At 45.8% G+C, this 6,000-nt stretch overlaps 1 protein-coding gene across 10 annotated transcripts in view; it reads right to left on the reverse strand.

The window, feature by feature from the left end:
• Positions 1–880, reverse strand: part of SLC35F5 (solute carrier family 35 member F5) — a 58,854-nt gene extending 57,974 nt beyond the window's left edge. For 5 of the 10 annotated variants that reach the window (XM_061608961.1, XM_061608959.1, XM_061608954.1 and 2 more), the window contains exon 1: positions 664–878. The gene's annotated coding sequence lies outside the window, so the exon portion shown is untranslated. Of the gene's footprint in view, positions 1–663 lie in introns of all 10 variants that reach the window. The other 5 variants (XR_009760528.1, XR_009760529.1, XM_061608962.1 and 2 more) reach the window with 2 other exon arrangements.
• Between the last annotated feature and the right edge of the window lie 5,120 nt (positions 881–6,000).

Consider the following 6,000-nt stretch of genomic DNA (forward strand, 5'->3'; position numbering starts at 1 on the left):
CATTTCTGGGTGAAAAGGGCAGCGGGAAGCTTTGACCACTGGAGAAGAGGACGTTTAACCCACAAACGCAAAAGAAGGAGAGGGTCGGGAAAGAAAGCGAGCCAGGCTGTTTTTAACACACCTAAACACGAGGAAGGAAAGCGTGGCTCTTCCGACCTACAAAGCCTTCGCGGCCAAGAAGGAAGTGCAAGATTTTATATAAACACGCGTCAAACCTAGTTACTCGCTGACCCTCAAGTGTGTGTGCGTGTAGGGTGGGGAGAGTGCGAGCAGATTAGTCATCTCCACGACCACAAGTAGCGAGCGTATGTGTGGCGTGCCCGAGGGTGGGATCATAATACTAATTAAGTGGCGCAATTAAAGTTTATTTGCATAGCTCGCGGACCACGGGGGCGAGAAGAAGAGGCTATGCCTCCCTATTCGGGGACGGGTCCGCTTCTCTTCTGCCCTCCACCCGACCCAGCTTTACCGAGCCTCCAGCCGCAGCAGCAAAAGGAGGCTACCCTGCCACAGCACTGGGTCAGAGGCTACTGGTGAGAGCTTGATAGACAGCTGTTTGAAAAGCGCGAGCGCCCCCCTCGGTGCTCCTCCCGCTCCCCGGTCAAGCTGCCCGAACAGCCCGAGTTTTGCACAGGATGGGGGGAAAAGGAAAGATAAAAGTACCTGCGCCAAGCCCCAGCCTGCGCGTGACCGCAGCCCCCTATCTCAAAGATGGTGGCGAGCCCCGTCCGCTTTCACAGTCACAGCTGACTCGGCTCGAGAGTCCGCTTGCCAGGGCCGAAGTGAATCGATCGCCGAAAGAAAACACGCTCACGGTTCGTCATCGATACACTCAGGGCTCCATTCGCTGTCCTAAACTTTTGCCGCTTCCCTTCTGCGGCTTTCAAACAGGCGACCTTTATACTTCCTTTCCCCTCCGCACGCCGGCGTAGAGGTTTCAGGAAGGGAAGGGGCATGATGTGGGGGCTGGAGCAAGTGGTCGGTAGAAGTGGAGGTAGCAAGGGAACGGGGGTTTCTGCCTTTGATGTAAAGTCTAAACTTCCCCAAACCGATAATGATTGAAATTGATTGGAAGGGGGAGAGATGTTTCAGGCTGCAATTGCCCGCCTCACTGTACAAACTTTAAAAAATAAGGCCACATATTGGGACTTATTTCTGGGTAAATGCATATAGGCAATCCCATACATGTTTCCTCAGAAGTAAGCTCCATTGGGAATTACTCCCATGTAAGTGTGAACTAACAGCTGGTATAGCACAGTGGGAGGAGAGCCTGGCTGGGAGCCCAGAGTTTGTGAGTTCAAATCCCGGCTCGTGTTTCTTGGTTGTGTGCAAAGGGCCAGCTAAAAATCACCCCCACAGCGAGTGTCTCAGGGATTATGTGCCCTGCCACCTGTGCAGCCATGGGCAAGCTGCATAGTCCCAAGTAGCCCAGTTGCCCCCCCCAGCTGGTAGTTGCGGACAAGGAAGGGGCTGGCTTGTGCAGCTGTGGCAAGCTGAGCAGGCCCTAGCCAGCTGGGGAGGACTAGCCTCAGAGGGAGGCAATGGTAAACCTCCTCTGAATACTGCTTACCATGAAAACCCTATTCATAGGGTAGCCATAAGTGGGGATCGACTTGAAGGCAGTCCATTTCATTTTTCCAAGTGTGAGCTGGATTGCAGCCTTAAGATGCAAGGCTTCAATTCTGTGAATATTGGCAATGTTAAATACAAATCAACCTGACTAGGATTACACTGTAAAATTGCAATCCTATGCATGTTTTTGGGAAAAATTGAATTGAATCGTAGAATTTCTGAGCTGAAAGGGGCTCAAAAGTTGAATTGGAGGTCATCTGGTCCAGTCCTCTGCTCAGTGAAGGAATCTTGCAACCACAGCATCCTTAACAGATGACTATCAAGCCTCAGGTTTAAAATGTCTAGGAAAAGAACGACCACCACCTTCAGCAGCAGTCTGTTCTATTATTGAACAGCCCTTGCCATAGCCAAAATCTACTTCTTTGCAGTGTCCACCCAAGATTACTTGTAATCTTGCCTGCTGATGAGACAGATAACAAATCTGCTCCATCTGGATTGCCCAGATATTTGAAGATCTTGACTTCTTTCATCTTCTCCAGACTAAGGCCCCCTCTGCACTATACATTTAAAGCAGTAAGGGCTGCGCTCCATATTTGCCTGAGCTGAATCAGGCCTCTTTGGAGGCTTCTGTGCCTCTGCTGAGTCGAGTTCAGATAGCCCCAGATCACTATGGGTCAGGCATGGTAGCCCAGAGTAATCCAGGACTATCGGGGCGGGGCGTGGGAAAGGTGAGTGGCAATATCTAACACAGGGCACCAGCCTCTGGAGGGAGGAGGCCACCAAGCAGCTGCCAGAGATCCCCCTAACCAATACAAACCTCTTTCTTGGCTCAGTGACAGTTCACATGTCCTCCCAAAGGTAGCAGGCAAAGGATGAGGCCAGTTTCAGGCAGGCCTAGGCCTAAGGCTTGGCCTTGACTTGGGATAACCTGAGATCACTAGCGATCCCGTGAGAGCAAGTATAGGCGGGAGGAGAAATCTCCTTCCCATTGCTCCTGGGGTTGCATGCCACCCCATAAATGTGCCCGCGCTGGGTATGAAGTAGTTCTTGTTTCTGATACTGGTTGCACCCACCTGCTTTGGGGGGGGAGGAGATGTAGTGTCTCCTTGTCCCCCAACCATATTTTTAATTCAAAAAACCTCATTAGCCCCATCTCCAAAGGGGATGGATATGGGGCAGGGTGGGTGGTCCCATCTTCGGGATGGCAGTTTGGTCCTCGGGGCCCTCACATCGAGGCCACGGTGTGGATTGGGAGGGGTGTGCACAGCCCTAAGTAGTATCATACCACTTTAAACAGGCATGGCTTCTCCCAAAGATTCCTGGGAACTGGAGTATACTAACAACTCTCAGTACCCTTAACACACTACAGTTCCCAGGATTCTTTGGGGGAAGCCATGACTGTTTACAGTGGTACGATAAGGCTTTAAGTATATAGTGCAGATGGGGCTAAATGCCACATATCCAGCTTTTTCAACCATTCCTGGGTTTTCAGACCCCTTGCTATCCTGGTCATCCTCTGGAAGTGCTCTAGTTTGCTAGTGTCCGTAATGTTCTTAAAATGTGGTACCCACTATTGGACACAGTATTCCAGATGAATATGAAGAAGCACAAAATAGAGTGGAACTATCACTTGTGATTTGAACATTGCACTTCTATTAATACAGCCTAAGATTGCATTTCCTTTTTTTAAGCAGCTGCATCTTGTGATCTTGCACTGCTGGCTCATGTTCATTTTATGAGCAACATGCAGTACACTATGTATGTCTACTCAGAGGTAAGCCCCATTGAGTTCAGTGTGACTTAATCTCAGTAAGGGTGTATAGGATTGCAGGCTAAGACACCAAGATCCTTTTCACATGGACTGCTACAAACCAAAGTTTGTAGTCCTGTATTTGTCTTTATTCCTGAGTAGCTAAATGCAAGATTTTATATTAATCTGTTGAATTTCATATTGTTGGTTTTGTTCAAGTGTCCCAAACTGTCAAAATAATTTTGAATATTGATTGTACCATTCTGTTAATTGTTTCCTAAGCTCCATGTTGTCTGCAAATTTGATAAATATCCCCTGTATGCTGTCATCCAAATAATTTATACAAATGTTGAACAGTGCAGGACTTATGAGCTCTGTAGCACTTCTTTTAAGACCTCCCTCCACATGAATGCAGAGCCATTAACGAACACTGGATATGGCTGTTCAACCAGTTGTAGATTCACCTAACAGCAGTTTTATCCAGCCCACATCTTAACAATCTTGTAAATATGGATGTTGACAAATGCTTTACTGCAATTAATAAACACCATGTCCGTGGCATTCCCGTGATCTACCAGACTAGTAACTCTAGAAAGAAAAGATTGGTCTGGCATGACTTATTGCTGATAAACCCATGTGGCTCATTGTAATCAGTTTATCCTTTTCCAGATGCTTGCAGACCACTTAATAATCTGTTCTGTAGTTTTGCCAGGTATCAACATCAAGCTGGTGTGTAGTTTCTTGGATCCCCCTTTCCTCTTTTTGGTGACAGAGACATTTGCCCATCTCCAGGCTTCTGGCACCTCATCTGTTCTTCAAGAATTCTCAAGAGATCACAGTTAGCAGCTGAAATAACACTAGCAAACTCCTTCAGCACCCTATGATGCAATTCATCTAGCTCTGGGGACTTGTACTCATTTAAAGTAGCAAGATGTTCTCTGACCACCTTACCTATCTTGGGCTGCAAATCCCTCATATCATTTGTTCTACTTTTCCCAGGTTAGGCACAATTCTTGTGGCAGAACACAATGGCCAAACAGAAGTTGAGTAGTCCCTCCTTCTCTTTGTCACTTAACCATTTTACACAGACAACAAGCCTGCCTCTTCTTTGTTCTTCTTGCTCTGAACATAGACAAAGTCGTCCTCTTTTCCCCATGCAAGCCTTAGCTCATTCTGGACTTTAGCCTTCCTGACACTGTCTTTGCACACTCAGATTGCTTTCGTACTCGTCCTTCTGCTTGTCCTTTTTGAACTACGTGGTACTTAATTCTGAGTAAATGTGTAGGATCAGACTGCAAATTATATTTGTATTTATTATTACAGTAATACCTCAGTTAACAAATCCTCCAGGAAAGAAGCTCCTTTTAACAAAGTTTTTGGGGGCTTGGGGGTGCACACTCTGACATAGTCAGAATGTGGTTCCTTGTCTACTGGATTGCGGCTGCTATAGGCAGCTCTCTCATGCATGGCTGAAATAGTGTTCCTTGCCAGGTGGCGCAGGCACCTCTGGAGTAAACAGTGCTTTGGGTGCCCTGGAAGCACTGTTTACTGTAGACACATCTGCTTGAGTGTAGGGGATGGTAGAGAGAGACAGAGAGACCAAGCACAGGGTAGGGTGGCATCTGCCCCTTGCCTGCCTGCTCAAGTGTACGGAGAGAACAGTGTTCAAAGCTTTAGACTACATGATAAAAGAAAAAAGGCAAGGAAGGTATCCTTGGATGCATTTTGGAGAAGCCTTCAAGTGGCCTGTACGCAAGGCTTACTTGACCTGGTTGTTTCATTTCAGACTTGTGTACTGTTAGTTTTGAATAAAACGTTTGCTGAAGCATGTTGGACTAGTCTTTTTTATGGTGTAGGAACCTATCCCTATTCTTTCCATGTTATTCCTACCTCTGGTACCAAAATTTCTGTTAAAGTAGTAATGTCCAGGAACGCATTTACTTCGTTAACTAAGTTATTACTGTGTGTTTATATCCCACCTTTCTTCCATGGAGCTTAAGTTAACATACTGTACATGGTTCTCCCTCTCCCTATTTTATCGTCACAACATCCCTGTGAGCTTGGTTAAGCTGAGAGACTGACAGACCCAAGGTCATCCTGTGAGTTTCATGGTTGAGCAGGGATTTCAACCTGGGTCTCCCCAGTCCTGGTCTGCCACTTTAACCACTACACCACATTGGTGCTCATGATCATTATGTTAAGAAATAGCTGTCTTCATTTATATTACAATACTTTTTAACAAAGACCCAAAAATGCTTAAAGGAGATTTTAAACCAATAGCTGTAAAATAGGATCATGGACACCAGTTGATTATACGGTTGAAAATTCCCCTCCAAAATAAACTTTAGAGAAATGTCAAAGATTTGAAAGTAATATAGGGTAAGTTATCAGAAAACAAACTGCACAGGGTTAGGTGAAACAACTTTTAAAATTAGATCTTGAGTACATTTAGTTTTACTTTCAAAAGCCTGTATTGAGTCACTGAACATTTGAATGTGTGTAAACCAAGGTTGGATAGCAAGTGAAGAACAAAGTTAAACACTGAGCATAAAATCTATGACTCACAGTGCCCTGATCCTTTCACTAGTAACCCTGTTCTCCAAACTTCCACCAACTGACATCCTGAAATTGGAAACCTGTTATTCTTAAGTATGTATTCTAAATACAATTTCTAGGAA

Source organism: Rhineura floridana, chromosome 2 (assembly GCF_030035675.1).
Source record: "Rhineura floridana isolate rRhiFlo1 chromosome 2, rRhiFlo1.hap2, whole genome shotgun sequence".
In the NCBI taxonomy this organism is placed as follows: domain Eukaryota; kingdom Metazoa; phylum Chordata; class Lepidosauria; order Squamata; family Rhineuridae; genus Rhineura; species Rhineura floridana.